This window comes from Vicugna pacos, chromosome 9, assembly GCF_048564905.1.
Source record: "Vicugna pacos chromosome 9, VicPac4, whole genome shotgun sequence".
Classification (NCBI taxonomy): domain Eukaryota; kingdom Metazoa; phylum Chordata; class Mammalia; order Artiodactyla; family Camelidae; genus Vicugna; species Vicugna pacos.
In genome coordinates, this window is record NC_132995.1 from 14,721,783 (window position 1) to 14,746,067 (window position 24,285).

At 40.8% G+C, this 24,285-nt stretch overlaps 1 protein-coding gene and 1 non-coding gene across 2 annotated transcripts in view; one reads left to right on the forward strand and one right to left on the reverse strand.

Moving 5' to 3' along the window:
- The window catches only part of LOC140698377 (uncharacterized), a 116,736-nt gene extending 107,574 nt beyond the window's left edge, over window positions 1–9,162 (reverse strand). The window contains 3 exon segments of the mRNA XM_072968660.1: window positions 1,560–1,635; window positions 4,776–5,007; window positions 8,995–9,162. The gene's annotated coding sequence lies outside the window, so the exon portion shown is untranslated.
- A 1,363-nt stretch (window positions 9,163–10,525) lies between these two features.
- Window positions 10,526–10,597, forward strand: TRNAA-AGC (transfer RNA alanine (anticodon AGC)). Its single transcript has one exon. It is a non-coding gene; the product is annotated as a tRNA-Ala (tRNA).
- Window positions 10,598–24,285: the final 13,688 nt, after the last annotated feature.

Sequence of the window (24,285 nt, forward strand, 5' to 3'; positions counted from 1 at the left end):
TTCGTAGAGCATTCTTGACAATAGCCGAAAGATGGAAGCAACCCAAGTGTCCATGGACAAATGAATGGGTTAACAAATTTTGGTATATACACGTTTGAATAATTGTAAATAATGGAATATGGTTTACCATAAAAAGGAAGGAAATTCCCACACATACTACAATAATTGAGGAACCTTGAAGACATTACACTGAGTGAAGTAAGCTAGTCACAAAAGAGCAAATATTGTATTATTCTGCTTATATGAGGTGCTTAGAGTAGTGAAATAGAGAGAAAAAACAGAATGATAGTTGCTAGGGATTGGAGGAGAGAGGAATGAAGAGTTACTGATAATGGATTTTCATGTGGGAATATGGGAAAGTTCTGGGGACAGATGGTGGTCATGGTTGCACAAAAATGTAAACATACTTAATGCTACAGTTATATACTTAAAATAGTAAATTTTACTGTTAGCTCTGTTAATTATATGAGGCAATGGATATGTTATCTTGATCTTGGTACCCATTCTACAGTGTAAATGTATATCAAATCATCACATTGTATGCTTTAAATACATACAACTATTATTAGTCAATTACTGCTCAAAAATATTTTTAATAAAGGTAATTTATTGATTCACTCAGTTGAAAATACAGGGTACACGATGTACATTATATATCCAGTAACTATTTATCTTTTTCTTGTTTGTTTGATTTTGTTTTTCTGTTTTGTTTTAAACCTGTTTAATCAGCCAGTGACAATTCTATAGCCATGGCAACAAGTAACCAACAGACCTGGCTTTACACCTCTTTAGTTAGTTAACTAATGACAGACCACTTCAGAGATGCACACATTTCCTCCATACTTTTCTAAGACTCTTTTTTTTAACTACTGTTAATTAGGTGAGTCTACATTCTTAGACTAAGCAGTTTACTTGTTGTAATTATAAGACAAAACAGGACTGAAAGGCTCAAAATATAAGGACTTGGAAAATATAAAAGATAATTTTTATAGACATATAATGCATAGCATGTAATTTTCTACAATCAGGATGGGACTTCATGTTCCATTTTGGACAGTCCTGTTTTTGCCTGGTCTCTCATTGTCACCTCTTCTGCTTCATGATGAACATGTGAGTCACCTAAACAATGTGGTATGTAAATCAAGAAACAGTGCAAACTGATTGGCTCAGAAGACATAAAGGTAAATGTGAGATGTTGCTTAGAGATCCACAGTTACTGAGCCAGTTGAGAATTGAGCTGTGTGGTAGCTTTTAATGATCACATCCAGAGGTGGATCCAAGAAGGATCCAGGTTCCCATTATCTCCATCCCACCAAAATCCAATCTCACATGTTGCCATGCTGAATAATAAAGGAGGGAGTATGACAATGTGATTAATAGTAGTTAATTGGTAAGAATTCATAGTAATCTCTCTTGAGTGCACAGTATCTTATGCTATTCAAAGCAATTTTCCAGCTACTATTTTATTTTATTTTGTGAAAAACAGGTGGAAAAACACAAATTGACTGAGTGACTACACTGCAGGCCCTTTTATATACTTTCTCTAATTTCATACTCACAGTTCAAATGAAGAGGATTTATTCCCTCCCTTTACAGGTGACAGGTAGAGCAGGCATGTCCATCTTCATGTTGTATCTGAAGAGAAGGCTCAGTAAAATTAATGGATATATACAACTAAAAATTGTGCAGGTGGGGACTGAACTTAAATGTGTTTGACCCCAAAGCTCATTAACATTGTCCTGCAAGTGACTGTCTCCACATGAGCTTAGATCCAGGGATATCTGCTCGTCAGGAGGCAGCCCATTTCTACAACAAATGACACAAAAACTTCACACTCATCCTTTAGCTCCTATACATCTCTGGACTGGGAAGAGTAGGAGAAAAGGAGTGGAAATTTGAATCTTCAACAGCAGTTCTCTTTCCTCTTTTAGTCAGCATTTGGGTTTGTTGTATCTTTCCCCACTACAAACTAGAAAGGCAAGGACACTACACTTCAGCCTCAGAGCCGGACTGACATGCCATTCTGCTCATTAGGCCTCTCTATCTCCGTGGCCCATCTCCCCACTTTCTTTTTAATAAAACTTGTACTTGCTTCTTCCAGTACACTTACTGATTTCTATGAAATCAGTCAAGTCTTCTTTACTCTCCTTTCCCCTCTACAAGAATAAAAGTAATCGACTGATTTAAGAGATTACCCTCAAATCTTTAACTAGCATCTCTGACTTTAATTAGTATCTCAAAAAAAAAAATGACAGACTGAATGCTTTAAGTTATTCTATTATTACTTGGTGTTTTTAATCTAATTTGTTTTGAAACACCATTAAATTAATGATTATTACTGAGTACACACTTGATTAAACTTCCTGACCAATTTTATCTCATTCTATCTTTTTAGGTTCAGTTTACTTCTTGCTAATGTGTATCTTTTAGAAATTTTCCAGTGAGTCAAAGTCCAGTCAACCTTTGCCTTCAAATGTCTTTATTTTATCCCATTCTTGATTGGTATTTTTCCTTAACCATTTTGAAGGTATGATTCCATTGTCTTCTGACATCTTGTGTGCCTAATCATCTTCCTTTTAGGTAACATGTTATCTGTTTCTTTCCTCCAGAAGACTTGTTATTTTGCAGAGTTCTGATATGTCTCGGTGTCAGATCTACTTTCATTATCCTACCTGCGACTTATTTTGATTCCTCATCTTGAAATCATGAGTTTTAATTATGAAAAATTTTAAATCATTTTCTTTCCTGATGCCTCCCCTCCTTTCTCTATTTTGACATTTATGATATTAGATGTGTATTGAACCTTTTCATTTTCTTCTTTATCTTTTAGTTTCTCTTCTGTATTTCACTTTGTATCTCTGTGCTTTCTAGGTGATCCCCTTAGATATATCTTTAAGTCCAATAATTTACTTTTCAGTTGTGTTAATTCTTTAAGTTCTTGGGGTTTTTTTTTTTACTTTGTTTTATTTCTAGAAATTCTCTTTATCCTTTTTAATATCTGCAAATTCTTTTTATGTATTGTGCTTTTGTTATGACTTTTCCAGTTTAAACATTTATTTCATATTCTTTTATGTTGTCATACTTCTGCAGTTTTGCAGGTGCCAAGTTTCTCCCCCCTGGCCAGTTTTATTGATATAATGGACATATAACATCATATAAGCTTAAAATGCACAGAATAATCACCTGACACATATGTATATTGTGAAATGATTAACACATAAGTTTAGCTGATATCCATCACTTCACATATTTACAAAAGAAGTTTTTTTCCTTGTGATGAGAACTTCTAGGATTTATTCTTAGCAACTTTCATATATACCATACAGCATTATTAACTATAGTCATTGTGTTATATACCCCCAGTACTTGTTTGTACCTTTGACCATCTTTACCCAGTCCCCCCCAACCACCATATTTCTTCTTTACCTGCTGTCTCTCCCATGATGGTTTTTTTTCCTGTTGATTTGTAGTTTTTGTTTCTAAGCTCATTTCAGTGAGGAAGGTTTGTTATTTCAAATGAATGTCATGCACTCTGAGTTGAAAGAATTTCTAAAACAGTGTTGTTAGATTTAATTCTTGCTGAATTGTAAGCATTTCAGGAGAATTTAACCAGGTTCTCTATTGAGGAATTTTTTTAAATTAAAAACTAAATTTCCTTAATAGATACAGAGAGATTCCATTTTTCTATTTCTTCTTGAGTTAAGTCTTTTCAAGCAATAAGATCATTTCATCTATGTTATATAATTTGTTGGCATCAAGCTGTTCATGACATTCCCTTATTTATTTATTTATTTTTGCTATCTGTGGGATCTGTAGTGGTATCTCCATTTTCATTCCTGACACTGGTAATTTGCATTTTTTCTTTTATTAACTATTCTTGATAGGGATTTATAAATTTTAAAACTCTTTCCAAATAAAGAACTTTTGGTTTGTTCATTTTCTCTATTGTCTGCTCTCTGCTTTACTGATTTCTGCCCATTTTTCTTTCTTTTTTTTAAATTTTGGGCTTAGTTTTTTGGGTTATCTTTTTCTAGTTTAAGCCTTCCTTCATTTTAAAAAATTGTGGTAAAACACACATAACATACAATTAACCATCTTAACCATTTTAAAGTGTATAGTTCAATACTGTTAAGTATACTCACACGGTTATACAACCAATCTCTAGAACTTTTTCATCTTGCAAACCTAAAACTGTATCCATTAAATAACTCTCTATTTCCTCCTCCCCAGTTAACCACCATCCTGCTGTTTCTATAAGTCTGATGACTCTACATCCTTCATATAAGAGAAATAACACAGTATTTGTATTTTTTGCCCCAACCCCCTAAAAAAATCTGAGAGTGGAAGCCCCCACATCTCTTTGGGCCAGTGTGTAGCATTTTTCTAGAAATACTTTATAGGACTATGTAGGTCTTAGTTCCAGCTCTCTGCCCCTTGTCCCTGGGAAGTTAGAACCCCAGACCCCAGTTAGTACTCTGAAGCATTTTATATGCAATCCAAATCTTTATGGGGTTTCTGAGGTGTCAGCTCAGAGTTTCCTTTACATTTACTGTTGTGATTCCTCTCGTTTCTGGATGCAGAATTTTCCTTTTTCCTTTTCTTTTGAACTTAGCCATGTTAAAGACATTTTGTTACAGTTTAGATGGCATTGTCTGTGTGTTTGTAGGGAGAGTAGGGACAGGCAACTATTTATGGCTCTCTTTAAAAAAATTTCTCCAGCACTTTGTCCTTGCCCCTTACCTAGGGGAGAGAAATAATTGGAATGATTTCCTCACCTTTTAAAAAATGTAAGGGAGGAGTGGAGAAAAGAGTGGGTAGTATTGAATTAATGACCAAAGGAGGGCTTAGGGCACCACTTCTAATTTCACCAAGGTTCAAGGCCTGCTCTCTTCCTAGGCACCATGGGCCTGCTCCTCTTGTCCTCTCTTCTCCAGTGCTCTACTGTGTATAGAAGCAGGCTTTCCTCTCTGCTTTTTCAACCATGAATTACTTCTGTGCCTTTGGTGCCTGTTACAGAATGGAGACATAAATGGGACAAAGCACTACTGATATACAAGGGAGAGATGGAGAAACATGATTCATAAAGCTGAGCTGGAGGGGAAGAGAGGATACAGTGTAACATGGGAATCTCCCTTCTTGCCATATTATATTCTATTGATTTTACCTCCATCTTTCCTCACCAGAAAACCAAGGTCTGTGGACAAAATGAAGTCTTTCCCTTGGATGGGTTCTCCTTAGCACTCACTACTTAGACATCAAATCAGTATTTACACAAGAAAGTTTCATTCAAGCACTATATGCTTACTTATAGAGAATATATTTCTGTTTGTGAGCATGAGAAAAGAGATGCTGACTGAAATATGCAATTGATAAGTGAACATTTTGGGTCAGGGTATAGTTCAAGTGGTAGAGCACATTGCTTAGCATACACAAGGTCCTGGGTTCAACCCCCAGTACCTCCTCTAAAAGTAAATCAATAAGTAAACCTAATTATCCCCTCCCTCCAAAAAACAAACAAACAAAGTAAGTGAACATTAGTTAAAATCAGAAGAACCTGGATAAGGCACAGGTTCCTCTGGTGAGAATAAAAGGAAATGTATACCAGTTCCATGAAAGGGAAGTCTATCGCCAGGAAGTTTCAAGATGGGAAAATGCTCATATATGCTAGAGGGAAGAGACTATTTCAGAAAGGAGAGAAGAAACTTCCATCTCACCTGAGCCATGGCTTTAAGATTTGCAAGAAAGGACTTTCCCTCTTTTGGATTCTTTTTTAGAAAAATGAACAAAGGAGAGAGAAGGGAGGGAAAAGAAACCACATGAAACCCATTTACCGTAGAGTTTCCATAACAACTTGGTTAAATCTGCCTAGTTAAGTAGTAAGAAGTTACTATTAAATATTCATTATGCTAAACAGTAACTTTTCAATAATACAAGCCGGGGAAATATAGAAGAAACTGATTATGTACTTTTCTACAGTGCAGGTTCCAGTCAGATGGAAGAAATTTTTCCTTTGAAGTTTAAATATTGATTTTTTTTACAGTAAATGTTTTTATTAGAAAATGACTATTTTAATTACTATGAGACTGACCCTGTGATTGGAAGTATTTTAGATACTTCTCCTTAGCTTAGAATGAAAAAGTAATTAAATCACCCATAATTTCATCCAGGAACAGGAAAAAAACCTCATTCAAATCTGTTAAAAGTAGTACATAGAGGTAAAAAGAGTTTTTCTTGTGTGCTACCTGTTGAACCCTAGGCATTTCAACATATTAGAATTAGTTCAGGTGGTGTTCCAAGTATGCAACCCAGTTATCTAGAAATTATAATTTTACCTCCTACTTTCCAATTCTTTTTTTAGTAACATATGTAAGTTTAAGGTGTACAATGTCATGATTTGATACATGTATATATTGTGAAACGATCACCACAATAAAGTTAACACTGCCATCCTTTCATATAATTAGCCTTTTTTGTGCACGGTAATAACATTTAAGATCTAATCTCTTAACAACTTTCAAGCATACAATACAGAGTATTATTAATATTCACCACGCTGTACATTAGAACCCCAGAACTTACTCATTTCATAGCTGAAAGTTTGTAACTTTTGACAAACATCTCTCCTTTTCTCCTACCCTCAGCAACTACAGTTATTCTACTCTTTATTTCAGTGAGTTCAGGTGTTTTTAGATTCCACATTCAAGTGAAAACACAGTATTTGTCTTTCTCTGACTAATTTCACTTAGCATAATGCCCTCAGTGTCCATTCATGTTGTCACAAAAGTCAGGATTTCCTTCTTTTTTAAGGCTAATACTCCAGTGTGTTTGTGTATGTGTGTGTGTGTGTGTACACATTTTCCCTATCCATTCATCTGTCAGTGGACACTTACGTTGTTTCCATGTCTTGACTACTATGAAAAATTCTGCAGTGAAGATTGGAGCCAGATACCTCTTTGATATCCTGTTTTCATCTCCTTTAGGTTTATCTTATACTGCTATTTTACTTGATTTGTAACGATCATAATTCTGCAAGCGGAATCAAAATGACACATACCTAACTAGACACACAGTTTCTCAGTCATTCATTAATATCTCTTATGTAGTGATCCACTTTCACAATCACCATGCAATGAACAAAATCATCATAAATAAGAACTGGTACAGATACATTCAGTTTCCTGCGATCTCACCCACTTCACAAAACCACAACTCCATGGGCACTACATGATACTCCTCTAAGTCCACTGAGCCTATCTCATAATTCCATAGAATACCAAATCAAACGCTGAAACCACTTGCTTCATAGTCACATACAGTCTCAAACACAACTTACAACTAGTCATTCTACAAAGTTCGTCAGCTTTTTAGAAAGTTAAATATAAACTTAACCTATTATCAGCATTTTTTTTCTCTAGGTATTTCCCCAGGGGAAATGAAAACATGCCAGCGTTATTCATTATATATAAAACCTGAAAATACAGCAAATGTTCATAAAGAGAAAAATGAACAAATTGCGGCACATAGGCACAATGGAATGCTATGGAGAAATTTTTAAAAATGAACTACACAATTTCAATAAATCTTACAGAACTAGAATGAGCTAAAGGAGACGTGGAATTTAAAACTGACAAAACTAAATGACGATGACATGTATCAGGCCTATGGCTGTCTCTGTAGTGAGTCTGGCTGGAGAAGGACAGCAGGAACTTCCTGACGGTGACGATATGAAACACTCACCGGGGCGGGCATACACTCACTGGGCGTCCGCTACTACGTGCCGCTCTGGGTGGTGGAGCTTTCTCGAGGGGCAAAACTGACAAAAAACTAACAACAAAACGCTTCGCCCCGTGATTACCGACCACGGACCTGGGGTCCCGCACGTACAGGCCTGAGTGGAGTTCCCGCCTGGGTCCTCTCGGGCTCGAACTCCCTCCGCACCGCTCCAGCCCTTCTTAGCCCTGTCTCCGTCGGCAGGGGTTCACGATTCCCGCCCCGACCTTCCTCTGCCGGGTGACCCGACTCCCAGCTCCCCTCCTCGGACCAGCGCTTGCGAGTCTCACTCGGCCGTCCCCGAACCAGCTCTCTTCCGTTTTCTCCCTCGGCCCGCCTCGGGCGGGCTTCCGATTCCCTTTTCTGCCCTCCCCGGCCCAGGGTGGCGATTACCTCCTCGCCTTGGGCTCTCTTTCCCTTCCACCACCTCACCTCGCTCGCAGAGGACCACCACCCGGCTCTTCGGGGTCTGGAAGAACCACCAGTGCGACCCGTCCGCCAACGGCGAGCGGCGGCGGGCGTGCAGGGGTCCCTGCGGCGGGGCGGGTGGGCTCCACGCTCCGCCCGCAGGGCTGGGCATTCTCGGAGTCAGACTACGTTTCCCACAGCCCCCAGAGCCGCGGGTGAACTTCGACCTTCGGTTTCTCTTCCGGTGTCGTGCTGGTCATTGGGTTATGCCTGGTGAGTTGAGGTGTCCCAGGGCGGGCTGCGGGAGGCGCTGGCGGTGAGGCGGCCTCGGACTTCCAGGGGCATGTGGAGCCAGGAGCCTCAAGCCTGTGTATGCGTGAGCCGCGGGCGGCCGTGGTCGCGGCTGCTATTGTGACGACATCACTGTCGCGTGTTAGCTGGCGCCGGGGTGCATGTGTGTGTGTGAGAGAGCGAGCAAGTGAGTCGGTATTGACGGGGCCCTGGAATGCCCTGACTGCTATCTGATTGGGCTCATGGGGCTGTCATTGGGGCGGAGCCCGCTGTGTGACCATGGTCTTCCTGACTTTAGTGATGAGGGTGTCTGACTGACACTGTGACCGAGTGATCTTGTGACATGAAGTAGAGCTTGTTTTGTTTTCAATAAGCTTGGAGTTTCGTTCAGTGAGCTTGTAGAAATCTGTTAAATTGTTTTTACGTGTGTGTGTATATTTATATATAATATTTACATATTATATATTTTATATATATATATATAAATTATATCACCATGTCCCCAATACTCAACCTAGTGCTTACCACAGAGGGGGCATTGAAGTGAGCGTTGCCCACCAAGGGTTCGGTTGTAGGTTCCCTGGTTTCTTAGAACATGTTTCCCTGGATTCTCTTCTGTCCTTATACCAGCTTGCATCTAGCTGTAAAGAAATGGTCATCAGAGACTTTGTCATTAATTTCACTCCTATAATGAAAATTCCCAATAGAAAAATATACCCTAAATCATGGAATGAGAATATAGGCTGGCATTCCTTCAAGACAGGCTTCTGGGACGACAAGAAGGGAAGGACACAGGTGTAAGATTCCTTCCTGGGTTAAACTCCTTGGATGCAATATGGAGGCCACTTACCTGTTTCAAACCATAGCATTCTGTGAGCTATGCCTCATAGAAACTGCTTTGAACTTTGATTCCAGCTCTGGACATAGATGATGCTTACATTTTTCACTGATACTGGTAAAAGCAGTATTCTAGTTTCCCTCTTCCATTTGCTTGTATTTGTGGTGGGTGATAGGTCATGTCTGATGTTCTTATTTAGCCAGTCCAGCGTCTTAACTTCTTCTTCTTCTTGGTCCCTTAGTTTTGCAAGTTCTGAAGTGGAGAGCATTGCTACTTACTTAATGGCCCATTCAAGGTCAGTTCATGTGTGCTTTCTGTTCTGTCATACATTTTTGTTTTACAGAGCATAGAATATTTGCTTTTTTTCTCCTAAATTTTCCTACCTAATTGTGACTTACCCATTTCCTGGTTCCTAGGCCTTCCCCTCCCAATTAATAACAAGACCATAGAGGTGGGTCCCCTTCTCTTCCAGTGTTTCACGTTTTTTTGAATTTGTGGTTTCTTTCAGAGAACACGGGAATGATCTGGGAAATCCAAGTATCCTACAAGACTTCATTGTACAGATTACACTTGAAAGGAGAGATTTATAGAAACAAAAATAAGTATGCATGCAAGTCTCTGTTAGACAAAGGAACAAGATTAAGCCTTCTATGCTCAAATTGTTACCTATTGGAGTTGGTTAGATGTCTGCAGCTTTGTGTAGAAGGCAAGGAGGTATGTCCTCTTAATTTTTGAGAATATTTGTGAAAGATATTAATCAGGAAAAAATTGAAATCTCAAGGCTGGATTCTGAAATGAGTTAACATTTCAAGAAAGAACAGACCTAAAAACCTAAAATTTTACTGTAGCAAAAAAGAGAAGCACAGAGGGAATTTTTTTAAAAGAATAATCAAACAAAGGATGTGAAATATTCTTTACAATTTTATAAATTAACAGGCAAGGTTTATTAGGCATCATTAGGTGCTTTTTATATGGCACTGAAAGTACTTTATGTGTTTTATTTCATTTGATCCAGACAGGAACACATTGAGGTCATCATGGTGTTATTCCCATGTTACTGATGAGGAAATACAGGCAGTTAAGTAACTTGGTAAAAGGCTCTACACAATTAGTAACAGCCAAAGATGAGATTTACAAACTGAATTTTGAATGATAGATTTTATGTTCTTTAATCATGATAGTACACAACCTCCAATCACTTTTAAAAATCTTGAGGGGGAGGGTATAGCTCAATGGTAGAGTGTGTGCTTAGCATGCACAAGGTCCTGGGTTCAATCCCCAGTACCTTCAAGTAGATAAATAAATTTTTAAAAATCTAATTATACCCCCCTCCAAAAAATTTTTTTAATCTGATTATCTCAATGAATAATTCATCAAAAAAATTTTCCTGAACATTTACTGTGGATCAGTCATAATTGTTAACTACTACACAGATATTGATAACATATAGCTCACCATAGTTTAACCTATTGCCTACCCTGAGAGATTCACAATTATCATAAAATACTCTAATATCTTTGTAATAGAATTTTGTCTACTTTTTTATCTGTTCCTTAAGGAAAAAAATTAGGTATCTATTTATTTATTGAATTATGGAGGTACTGGAGAATGAACCCAGGACCTCATGCATGCTAAACATATGCTCTACCACTGAGCTATATCCTCCCGCCCAGATTTTTAAAGGTGATTGGAGGTTGTGTACTATTATGATAAAGAACAAATATGAAACAAAAAGCAGCGTAACAGGCTCAAATTCTGTAATGTACTTTAAAGATAAAGGGCATCAACACCAAATTAAAGACAAATACTTTCAAACTGGATTTTTAAATTTTGTTATTTATAAAGGAGACATTAAATTTTTGTTTGTTTTGGGCAGGGGGAGTAACTTGATTTATTTATTTATTTTATACATACATACATAGGGAGGTACTGGGGATTGAACCCAGGACCTCATGCATGCTAAGCATGCAGCCTGCTACTCAGCTATATACCTCCTCCCACTAAGAAAGACATTTTAAATCAAAGGACCCAGAAAGATTGAAGGTAAAAGAACAGAATAAGATGTAGTATACTAATGCTTTGCGAAAGTCGATCAAAATTAGTGTCTCCAAAATACATTTGAAGCCAGGAACATATTTCATAATAGTAAGGAGCCGTTTCAAAGGAAGATAAATCACTACTTATTTTGTTTTGAGCAAAGTATGTAGCTTCAAAGTGTATAAAGCAAACACTAACAAAATTAAAGGAAAAAATATAAATCCATATCACACTTAAAGACTGATCACACGTCTTCCAGGAATGTATACATGTATTCTGAAAACCTATGCGGGCAGGTACAGTTTTAGGGGTGCAGAGACTGCTAAGATTTGTTAGTTCTATTTTCTACTTTCTGTCTGTGGCGACCAGGCAGGAGGTTCTAGTATGGATGGTGTTATCCCTTCTTAGATCTAGGAAGTGCAGGTGGAGCAGGAGCATCTCCTAAGGGTGTGTCTGAGTGGCACAACCTCAAGTCCCAATCTGCATCAACAGAATAGTGGCCTTGCTAGAAAGCTTTTTGCTGCAGTGTCTAATTCCTCCACCAATGCAGGTGGAGTCCCTTACTGCTCTGAGTCCGTTACTGAAGAACTCTGTTCCCTGAGGTTTATCCATTCTCCCTCTTTATTGCACATTTTATGTGTGAGTTCAGGAGATGTTTGAATGGAGGAAGACAGAAGAAAACATTGTATTTATTCCAGCTTAGGGGAACTATAAATCACATCTAGTCTAATAGCTCCCTTTATTTCCCCCAGCTTTGGCTTATACGGTACCTGCTTCTGCAGGCAGTGAACCACAGAACGATTGACCATTTTTTTTTCTGCTGCTCCATATTTTTTATAACATTTATTGAGCTATAATTCAAATACCATACAATTCACCCAAAGTACACAATTTAGTGTTTTTTAATATATTCAGAGATTTGTGCATGTATCACCACAACCAATATTAGAACATTTTCATGACCTCAAAATGAAACCCCATACCCTTGAGCTATTACAGTAGGCTTCCTCTTTTATTCCCGACCCCATGTCTGAGCCCTCAGAAAACACTAATCTGCATTCTATCTCTAGATTTGCCTATTCTAGACCTGATTGCCACCGCCGCCGCTGCTGCCTTGCCGCCGCCGCTTGCCGCTGACGCCGCCGCCGCTGCTGCTGCGCTGACGCCGCTGCTTGCCGCTGATTGCCGCTGCTGCCATGCCGCCGCCGCTTGCCGCTGCTTGCCGCCGCCGCTGCTGCCCTGCCGCCGCCGCCGCTGCTGCCCTGCCGCCGCCGCTTGCCGCTGCTTGCCGCCGCCGCTTGCCGCTGCTTGCCGCCGCTGCTTGCCGCCGCCGCTGCTGCCCTGCTGCCGCCGCTTGCCGCTGATTGCCGCCGCCGCTGCTGCCCTGCCGCCGCCGCTTGCCGCTGATTGCCGCCGCCGCCGCTGCTGCGCTGACGCCGCCGCTTGCCGCTGATTGCCGCCGCCGCTGCTGCTGCGCTGCCGCCGCCGCTTGCCGCTGATTGCCGCTGCCGCTGCTGCCCTGCCGCCGCCGCTTGCCGCTGCTTGCCGCCGCCGCTGCTGCCCTGCCGCCGCCGCCGCTGCTGCCCTGCCGCCGCCGCTTGCCGCTGCTTGCCGCCGCCGCTTGCCGCTGCTTGCCGCCGCCGCTGCTGCCCTGCCGCCGCCGCTTGCCGCTGATTGCCGCCGCCGCTGCTGCTGCGCTGACGCCGCCGCTTGCCGCTGATTGCCGCCGTTGCTTGCCGCCGCCGCTGCTTGCCGCCGCCGCTGCTTCCCTGCCGCCGCCGCCGCCGCTGCACTGCCGCCGCCGCTGCTGCCCCGCCGCCGCCGCTTGCCGCTGCTTGCCGCCGCCGCTGCTGCCCCGCCGCCGCCGCTTGCCGCTGCTTGCCGCCGCCGCTGCTGCCCCGCCGCCGCCGCTTGCCGCTGCCTGCCGCCGCCGCTGTTTGCCGCCGCCACTGCTACCCTGCCTCGCTGCTGCCCTGCCGCCGCCGCGATGGTTGAGTGAGTTGAAAATTGTTGAATTCAGGATTATAATTTTTTGAAGGTTAGGAACATGGTTGCCCATTAGTATCCTCTGAATTTCAGATGCAAAGAAGATTTTTCTAGAGTAAGAATAATAATATAAAATTATGTGTGCCAACTCTATTTGGGAATAGAATCCTAAATTTAGAATAAAGATTATTTTTTTAGAAAAATGACTCTTCCTACGTACCAGTTTAAAGTACTCATATCCCAATTGAAAAATGAGCAGAAGCCATGAAAAGAAATTTCAAAATGGAAGAAACATATATGGGCAGTAAACACAGAGAAAATGTGCAACCTCATGAAAATGAATGAGACACACAAAACGTGAGACACACAAAGTAAATCTATATGATTGGCAAAAATTGAAGTCCAGTAATGCCAAGTTATTGGCACTGGATGTGGAAAGGATTGAGGAGATGTGGATCCACAAAATCTTTTATGCTTTACTGGTAGAAATGTAAATTACTATGATCGTTTTAGAAAATAATTGAGGATTATCTAGTAATGTCAAACATTCACCTACTCTATGGTCTAGTACTTCCACACTTCATATATACACAGAAGAAACTGCACATGTGTACCCTGTGATATTTACCAAAATGTTAATAGCATCACTGTTTAAACAGCAAAACCCTAGAAAAACCTAGCTGCTCATCCGCAGAACAGGTGAATGAATTGTGTTATTCTCAAACAGATGAAAATAAACACAAGGAAATTATGAACAGAGGATTCAGGGAGATCGCTGACCTCCATGGGTGGAGTAAGGCATTGAAAAGGAGGTGGGCAGTAGATTCATGACTGCTTATTTAAAATAATTAAATAAATAAGTCAGATCATGCACTGACTAATGATGAAAGCATATTGGACAAAGGATGACGGTAAAGCCAAAGTCCTGCGGTCAATTAAAGGAGCTTAAGAAAGAAAAGGTGAGGGAACAGAAGGGAAGGAAAGAAATCACTGTCAGTTTTCATTGCTTCTATAGCCTTGTCCCCAAATAAATTATCCCCACAGGCTATCTGCCCCCCCCCCTTTGCAATTCTCTGGACTGTTAAATCTGGCAAAGCAATGGTACAAATGTTTTAGTAGTTGCCAACTTACTACTCTTCCTGAGTAACACAGTCAGCTTTTCTGGCTGACTTAGCCCAACAGCCAACCATCTACTTGTGAAAAGTTTCAGTGCTCAGACAGGCCTCTGGGGGAGGTATTTGAGATCAAGAAAGATTGGCAGTGCCTGCCTTCAACTAGATCTCTGTGGGAATAACAATTTTTCATCTCTGATGCAAGCCACTTCAGGCTGAAATTTGATTTCACTTTCTAAGAGTCCAGATCTTTCTTCTCTTCCCTATCAGTCTGTGTCCAGAGCACTATTTCCAGGCCCCCAGTGTGTCTTCTCAGAGACTGGCTGAGCCACTTTCCAGATGGAGCCAACATCATCCTCTATCTGATCCACAAATCATGAACAGAAGGCTGAGGAAATGAGAAAGGTATACCCACCAGCACGGGGTACAGAGCAAGATCACAGAGGCACAACGTAATTCTCCAGAAAACCAGTTCGGATCAATGACAGGACAGGCTGGTTCCAGATGAAACTCTCCTGGATTTTAAAACACAAATAAATAGTAACATTGAAATCAGATAAGATTTACCACAAATTTAATCTGACATATTTAATGATATATATTATGATAATTATGGCACCTGAAGACCAGATATAAAGAGGAAGCCACTGACATATTTGACAATATTAGCTATTCCTGGGATTCCCTCAGACAAAAGATGGGAAAGAGAAAAGAGAAAGTGCATGAGCGTCTCTCCTGCCAGAAGGGCACAGGGTACTGCTCCGGTCCCCCTTCCTTAAGAAGGATTTAAGGTGTCCCACAGTACCTGGAAGGAGGAACCAGCTTGATGCTCCAGAGAGACTGACTTCAGTGTTCATTTACAAGTCAAAGGTATCAGGTCAGATCTCTCTCTGATAACAGCAGAGAGAAGCCCTGCCTGGGGAGGGGGGGTGGGGAGGGTGGGCCTTTGTTCAAACATCAAAAAACTGCTGGAACAAGCTGCTGGTTAGTGAGAGATGGTGGGAGGACAGCTAGGTACATCAGCAAGCTGGAAAAATAGCCATATTTTCAGTACAACCTAATAATAATCTTTTTTCCTAGTATTTTCTTAAAGTGAAGCTTTTTACTACTTAACTCATTCCAAGTATACTAGGAATTGAAATGACAAAGTTCATATCCCAGGGTACCTCTTAAATACAGGCAGAGGATTTTAGCCTTCATATACCAGTTCCTCAATCATCAGTAAACTCGTCTCTAAAATTTGACCTAGAGGTCATTGGAAGAGTAGTTCTTAGGTTAAAAAAAAAAAAAAACAGCCCAGAAATAGGTCCCTGTGCTGCCAAATGAGTTCTGAATTAGTGAATTTCTAAAAAACAGGACACAGCTTCCTGCAAATTTTTGGAAGTGGTTTTCACCTCCAATTTACTGGCTTCGTATTACAACGTCTATCGAGGACGCTGGGTTTCCCCCGCCCTCGCACTCACTTCCTCCTTGTATGGGAGCAGATTTGGGAGAAGGACCAGGAGAAAACTGAGCTGTAGTGCTAATGAGTAGATATGTGAAGAGTGAAGAGGATATATATTTTTTTAAAGCTAGTCTCTGCATAATGTACCTACCTGAATTCCTCTTTTGGATTCTTTATCCTTATTTAAATTTGTCATTTGAGCATCTGAAGTAAAAATACGGGCCCAGGATCTCCTTCTTAATTAGAGAAGCACCTCTTCTCCCCAACATCCTTACACGGAGAAATCAATTAAAACATCCTCCAGTCAAAGGTCAAGAAGAAATCAGAGGGGAGCTGGGGAAAGTAGCAGTGAGCAGGCAGGTGAGCCTGGCCATGCTAGGTCTTTCCAAGATCTCTAAGTTATCTCTCATGAACGATCTTTCCCTGGTTGGGTTTGCCTTTTGTGGGTTTTGGTTTAATTTTGCTTGATTTTCTTACTGTCGATAAGTAAGGCATCGCGGTACTGTAGGATCGGTAAGGCATTAAATTTTAGGAAGTGAGCCAGGAAGGAAAATGGCCAAGGAAACAGCCTGGCTGCCTTCAGACTAGGCTTCTAAGTCTTGGGGACAAATGGGGTCCTTGCAAAAGCTCATGGTCCAGCTGAACTCACCAGGGTCAGAAGAGCTACGTGCAAATTGGAGTCAAAGTGCTGTCATAATGAACAATACGGACTTCTTGGGGGTGGTTTTCACTTACACACACAGCTCCCTGGGGAACCGCAGTCATTTGGATTTTTTTAAAATGTGCATTGGGTTTTTTGAGTTTGTGTTGAGTCTGCATTTGAGTTTGCAGATTCTGGTCATGGCCACTTTCTTTGTGACCAACACTTACTAGCATCTCCCACTCCTGTCGTGCAGCTCTGAGGTGGCTGCGGGAGTGCTGCCCATGAATGGGCAGGATAAGCTGGGTGCACGCCCTGCAGGTCCCAGCTGGGGAGATCTCTGCCTCATACCCTGTCCTCTGCAACTCAGAGGCACCTCGGGGACAACAGGGGAACCACATGAGGGCATCTTCAGATGCAGAAATAGGTAGTTGTCACCATGCCATCACCCTGAATCCTTAGTTCCACTCCTGACTGGTACAAACAAAGCCTTTTCCAGAGCTCTGACCATTGCGGAAAAAAAAGTTAAGACACGAATCACCTAGATTTTGAAACTCCAGACTTTTCTGGTTTGGTTTTGTATCATCACAAGGTAAGAATCGCAGTTTACTAACTCAGATGTGAATGGAATATGGCTTTAAAATATTCTAGGAAACAATATAATTTTTACGTGACTATTTCATCTCACAAGCAAATCAGAAATTCAGCCTCAAACATTTTGGAAAAATCTACCCGTCCCACACCAGATTGGACCCTGGTTCGAAGGCTTCACACAGTGACCAACTGGAGGGTCTTAGTCCTCAGTCATCTGTTCATCTCCACTTAGTACCAAGATATCTGCTGTCACTGTTTGTGGAACCCAGACCTGGTGGCTCTCTGATGCATGCCACACTACACATGGACCTCAGGAATCTCTGTCTAATGCAAAGCTGAGCTCTAAAGTGCCTGTGATCTAGGGTTGCCAAGTTGAGCAAAAATAATAATAATAATAATAACAAAAAAAAAAGACACTTGATTAAATTTGAATTTCAGATAAACAGCAAATCAATCTTTTAAGTATGCTCCATGCAATATTTGGAACATAATAATACAAAAAAAGATTGTCTATGTGAATTTCATACTTAAATGGATGTCCTGTATTTTATCTGAGAATCCTGTTGTAATCTCTCTGCCAATGAGATCTTGCTGCCTCCCTCAGGCATCTTCTGTAAACAGGACCTGGGTCGCTACGTCTCTGAAATTATGAACCTCTTCTAACACTAACACTAGATGAGGGGAACTTTTTTCTGGGGAATTATTGTTCTCAGTGGGCTTAAACTGTTTGAAACAAAGCCAGGAACATTCTACAGATGGTTCTGCTTTCCACCTGTTATACTGGCCAAGAGGCAATGAATTAGTCTATTACTTTGAAATTGGAGGCAGTGGGCAAGGCAGGAATTAAGGTCTCAAATTGTTTATCCATACTCTCCTCACTTTTGTTCTTTCTCTCACTCTGTCCCTCTCACCCCTTTCTCTCTACTTTCTTTTTTGCAGTATCAAAAGAAAATGTTTGGAAAATGCATTTTTCTTTAGGTCAAGAGATCAGGCAGTTTTTACACTATGAAAGAGATTTATAAAAATACAGTAAGATCCTATGAATCCTAGAAAGTCAAAGTACCTTAAATCACAAATACAAAGGAGAATATAAACTCACATCACACAAAAATTCTTTTCTAGATGTACATTTCAAGACCCTACACTTTTTTCATAACAATGTGATCCCATTGTAACTCAAAGCAGAGGTTACTAAGAAAATGCATGGTTGTCTGGTAACCACAGATACATATTATAAAAATATTTTAAACATATTTTATGTGCATTTGATTTAATTGTTGATTGGACTATTCCAAAAAATCCAGGAATACATTCTAATGAATGAATGAGGCAACTGCACAAAAGCATGTGTGAAAAGATACTCATTGCAGCATTATTTCTGAGAAAGAGAAAACCAATTTAACTGTCCTTCAATAAAATATTAATTAAATTGTGCTGTAATTACCTACTATGGCTCTTAAACCTGATATTTTATTTTCATTCAATCAGAGGTCCTAAAATAAGGAAGAGAAATTAAAGACTTAAGTAGTGGAAAAGAAGATAGAAAACTGTCATTTTTCAATGACAACATAATTATGCATGTATAAAATTCAGAATAATCCACAGATTAATTATTTGAACAAGTAAATAAGTTTAACAAAGTTGCCAGATACAATGGCAATATACAAAAATCACTTGTAATTTTATACCAGTGTGAATAGTTCGAATGTGATTTTTTTTTTAATTTACAGCAGCATCAGAAAAAAGGAAGGGAAAAGATTTTCAAGGACTCTACCCAGAAAACTATAAAATGATATTTAGTGGAATTAAAGACAAAAGCAGGACGAGGGATAGATCAACTTTGTGAATTACAAGACTCCATGTTTCTAAAATGTCAGTTCTCCTCTAATTGAAGCTATAGATTCAGTATAAACCCAGTTAAAATCCAAGCAGACATTTTGTATGTGTGATCATTGACGGACTAGTTCTAGGACTACAGTAGCAATGCAAAGGGCCAAGAATAGCCAAAACAATCTTGAAAAACAAAATGCCCCAGACGTCAAAACTTATGATAAAACTGCAGTAATTATGACACCGTGGTATTGCATCAAGGATTGGCAGACACCAATGGAACAGAATAGAGTTCAAAAATGAGACCCACGCACATGGTCACTTGACCTATGACAAAGGTGGCAGTGCAGAACAGTGGGAATAGGACACTCTTCTCAATAAATGGTACCGAGTCAACTGCATTACTCAGATGCCCTTTCAGGCCTGAGGTACTCAGTGTTCCGGTGGCTGGGAGAGTTAGATGGCTGCTCAGTGCTCACAGCTGCCCCTCCTCCTGGGAGTTTCCCGTAGCCAAAGAAAGCAGCTTCTTCAAGATGATTCTCTCTCCCTGAGGACACTCCTACATCAATGACTGGTCAGCGCAAGTATGGAAAGTCCTGGCCCTTCCTGGATTGGCCTCTCAAGGACCATTCTAGTTCAAGAGGTCCCCTTGGGAACAGCTTAGGTCATGAAAGCAACTGCATCCTCAAAACTTAAGTCTCCCTCCACCCCATCCAACTCCCTCTACTCCCTCTCACAAGTTTACCCCAGTAAAACTTCTGCACACAAATCTTAGTGTCCCAGATTCTGTTTGCTAGGGAACTCAACCTGGAACACACTGGAAAAAATTAACCTTGACACTACCTCATACCTTACATACAATTAATTCCCAGTGATAGTTTATCTAACGTGAGTCATAAAAGATAAAATTTCTATGAGTATCTAACATAACAAAGCCCCAACTACTTTGGAGTTGAAGAAAGATTTCCTAAACAAGACACAAAAGCACTAACCATACAGAAAAAGACTGATAAATTGGACCACATTCAAATTAAGATGTTCTGTTTATCAAAGGATACAATTTAGAGTAAAAAGTCAAACCATAAAGTCAGAGAAGATAAACACAATGCCTATAAGCAACAAAGGATTTGTATACAAAATACATAAAGAAAGACCAAAACATCAATAAGAAGATAGAAAAGTGCAATAGAAAAAAAAAAAAAGGGTAAGAGATTTGAATGGGTACTTCCCACTCCCCAAAAGATATCAATATAGACAGCAGACAAGTGAAAGGGAATTCAAACTTATTAATACTCAGAGAATGCAAATTAAAACCACAATTAAATATTCACCTCAAACCCACTGGAATGGCAAGATTAACACTACCAGTTGTTGGTGGAAAATGTAGAGTAACTAGAATACTCAGACTCAGCCTGAAGAAACTTGTATTACATAGTCTAATAAAATTGCATACTTGCATGTATGTCTCTTTTAGGAGTAGCCCCAACAGAAATGAGTGGATGTATATATCAAAACACTTACATATAAATGCTCATAGCAATGTTATTCATAATAACAAAAAATTAGAATAGTCCAAATGCCTGTTAATTTTTATAGACAATAAAGATATAAACAAGGCAAAGAAAATTGAGTCTAAACACAGGAAGTGTAATCAGGAAATGCCTGAAAAGCAATCAAATTATGTTAAGGTCAAGGATCTAAAAATTAGGACATTCTTGAGTAAGAGAATGGTAAAGGGGGATAAAAATTTAACATTTTAGATATGGTGTCTCAAACAATTAAAGAATTATTAATACTTGATGTATTTATAGAAATTTATATAATTCATTCCTTTCTGTGACTGGAGTATTATACACACCCAACTTATAAATTGAAGTGAGCCAAACACCAAGAAAGTAGTGTATCCCTTTACTGGGATCTCTGCTCCTCTGAGTTGTTCAGCACAGTAGCAGCGCACCAGACACTGGCACCACGACCACCAGCCTGCTAGCAGGCAGCTTTCCTGAATGTAGGCCCAAGATAGTTAATTTTATATGTCAACTTGCCTCGGCTATGGTGTCCAGATATTTGGTCAAACATTGTTCTTGATGTTTCTTGTGAGGGTGTTTTTTAAATAAGATGAATATTTAATTGATGGACTTAGAGCAAAGCAGATTGCCCTCCATCATATAGGTGGGCCTCATCTAATCAGTCAAAGGGCTCAATAGAACAAAGTCCCCACCCCCACCGTACATCTCCCTACCTCGGCAAGAAGGAATTCCGCCAGTAGACTGTCTGTGGACTTGAGCTGCAACTCTTCCTGGAGTCTCCAGCCTGCCAACCTATTCCATCACATTTTGGACTCACAAAGCCTCTTACAATCGTGGGAACCAATTCCTTAAAATCAACAGATCAAACTCTCAGTCTCTCTCTGTCTCCCTCTCTCTCTTTCTCTCTCTCCCTCCCTCTCTCCCCCTACACACACGCACGCACACACACCCCCTCTTGTTTTCCAGAAAAGCCTGACTAACACAAGGCCTAATATCTGGGAACAGCCAGTTCCGCCACCTGGATGAGCCTGGCATGAATATTACTGGTTTCCTAGTCCTAAGTGCAGCCTGCCTCTTGAGTCCTTCTATGCTCTCTGAAACTCACAGTCTTAAACGCATCCTTTCCTCCCAGTCTTTCAAACTCTACCATTTCCTCTGTGTCTTTACAGGGACCAAGCTGAAGACTCCCTGCATCTGGGGACAGACTCATGTATCTGTGCCAGGCTCTGGTTCCCCGCTGAGCTTCCGTGTCTGCTCTGACATCTGCTTCTCCTCTGAGCTGGCTTGTCCTGTCCTGAGTGTCCCCTGACACCTCAGTCTCTTCAGGATCCTTTCCGTTGAGTTTCTATTGAACAGGTTGAAACCGTCTATAAAAGAAACCCTTCTGTTTAGTGTCAAAAGCATCTCGGATTTCAATTTTTTTCTTTAATAAAAGCACATTCCCCAGGGTCAGTCAGTCTCGCTCAGCGCTGCTACTCAACAAGACTAATATTCTAAGGTTACAATTTCTTCCCTCTGGCTCACTCCAAGACATCCTTTCCGGCCCTAAGGTTGATTCACTACCTGATCATTCTTCAGCTTAGAATCACTCAAGAGCTTATAAAGACATGGTCTCAGGCCCCTTTCCCAGAGTTTTTGACTCAGTATTTCTGGGTGGGGCCTGGGAGTTTGCATTTCTAACATGTTGCCAGGTCAGGCTGAGGCTGTGGATCCAGGGACCACACTTTGAGAACCACTGTTCTGGCTCTAGTTCTTTAAGGGCTACCTCCTGTGTCTGTTCCTCCATTGACTCCCTGTAGTCCCTAAATCTTTTATAGATCTCTCTCCTGGTCCAGGATGAAAGTCGGAGGGGTAAAGGGAATGGGAGCTCTCACAGGCTTCCACTGCAGGGATAGGCCAAAAAAAGTGAGAATTCAATTCAACATTGCAACCACTTTTTTTTTTTTTTTTGAGTGTCTGTTGTGTTCTAAAGCACTGGCGGGGAGGGGTTAGAGAGATAAATGGGTTTCTGTTCTCAAGAAACTTAACATGTAACAAAGGGAAAGCCCAGCATAGCACTAACTATACGACAAGGAAGAATGTATTATATTACAGTACATTCCAAAGGCCTATAGGACTAGAGCCGACACTGTTGGTGTACCAAGCATGTTCCCTAGGCCGGCCCCAGAGGTCAAGGCCAGACTTGTTCTCAGGGTCATGAAAGTTCAGGGTCAGCAAGTCCAGAATCCTGAGGGAGCATCTCCTTAAGTTTCACATCCTCAGGATCTCGCTGTCCTCCTACCAGTGTTGGCCCTGCCAGAGGTCACAAAAGAGTCCCAGGGCCCCTGATGGATTCCAGCCTTTCTCTCCATACAGGTATTTTCTACCAGAGGAGTTGGCTAGGCGGGTCTGAACCACACATACAGTTGCTGATGGAGCCAAGAGCTCATGAAGTGAAAATGCGAAGTGCATAGGGCAAGAAAGGGCAGAGGGCCTAAGGCTGATATGTGAGGAATGCCAGCCTTCAAGGGATGGGATTTAGAAAGCCAAATGGAAAGAAAAGCGGGACAGTTGGAGATCGGCTTTGATGCCTGGTTGAAGTGTGTTAGATGCGCACTTGCCTTCGGGAAGCTTCCAGGCTAGTAGGGAAAACAAGATAACTATTCTGGCAGCAAGCACTAAGTCAGCATTAAGGAGAGAGTGTAGCAAAGAGGGATGAGCTAAGGCCTGCCTTAACTTGGGCAATAGGATCCTCAGTTCTTCCATTTAAAATCGGTGACAGTGATGTTGATTGCAGAGTGTTTTTATGAAAAGTACATAAAATAAACTCCTAAGCACAGTCACTGGCTCACAGTAATCATTCCTTAAGTTATTTTTATTGAAATTTCTGTTGTGATTCTGTTGCTGGTAATGACGAGTCAAGTTTACAAGAAAGAGAGGGAGTTGTGGGCTGCACTGGGGGTGATGGGTGATGGACAATGAGGAGTTGGAAGAGTCGGAACATAGAGCAGGATTCACCTGCCCCCTGGGACAGGACACCTGAACAAGGAGCAAGGTCGGTGATTGTCGAAGTGTAGGGATGAGTCGTAGGATCAGTTGGTTCAGAGTGCGTACTGCGTGGGGGGGAGACATTAAGAGTATATGTGTTTTTCGTAACTAAGTATGGTGGGAGATGGCAACCAGACTTACGTGGTGACCGTTTCATAATGTATACAAATATTGAATTATTATGTTGTACATCTAAAACTAATATGTTTTATGTCAATTATATCTAATTTTTCAAAAAAGGAGTAGATAGGGGCCACACTATGAATCTTGGGATAGGAAGCTTGGGCCCTGTCCTCGGGTTAATCAAGAACCTCTGAAGATTGATGACAAAAATTAACATATTATTGAAAAGATTCTTTTAGTGAGATTAATTTATAAATTGCAGGTAGTAGTAGGGAAGAGTGATGCCAGGTAGCTCAGCATCTCAAATATGAGATGATGCAATGTTAGTAGTGGAAATGGAAAGAGAATATTCAAGACATATGCAAAAGAAAAAATCAATTTAAAAGAGAAGACAAAGGCATTAGGCTTAGATATGAAGGTGTGGGCGGAAGCAGAGGCATCCCTTTCCTTCATACCTGGGCTTCCTACCTGGCCAGGAGTCTTACAGAACATTTGTATTAACCTGCTTGGACTTCCATAATGCAATGCCAGACTGGTGGCTTAAACAAGACATTTCTTTTCTCATAGTTCTGAAATCCAAAAATTCAAAATCAAGGTGCCATCACGGATGGTTTCTGGTGAGACCTCTGTTCCTGGCTTACAGGTGGCTCCCTTCT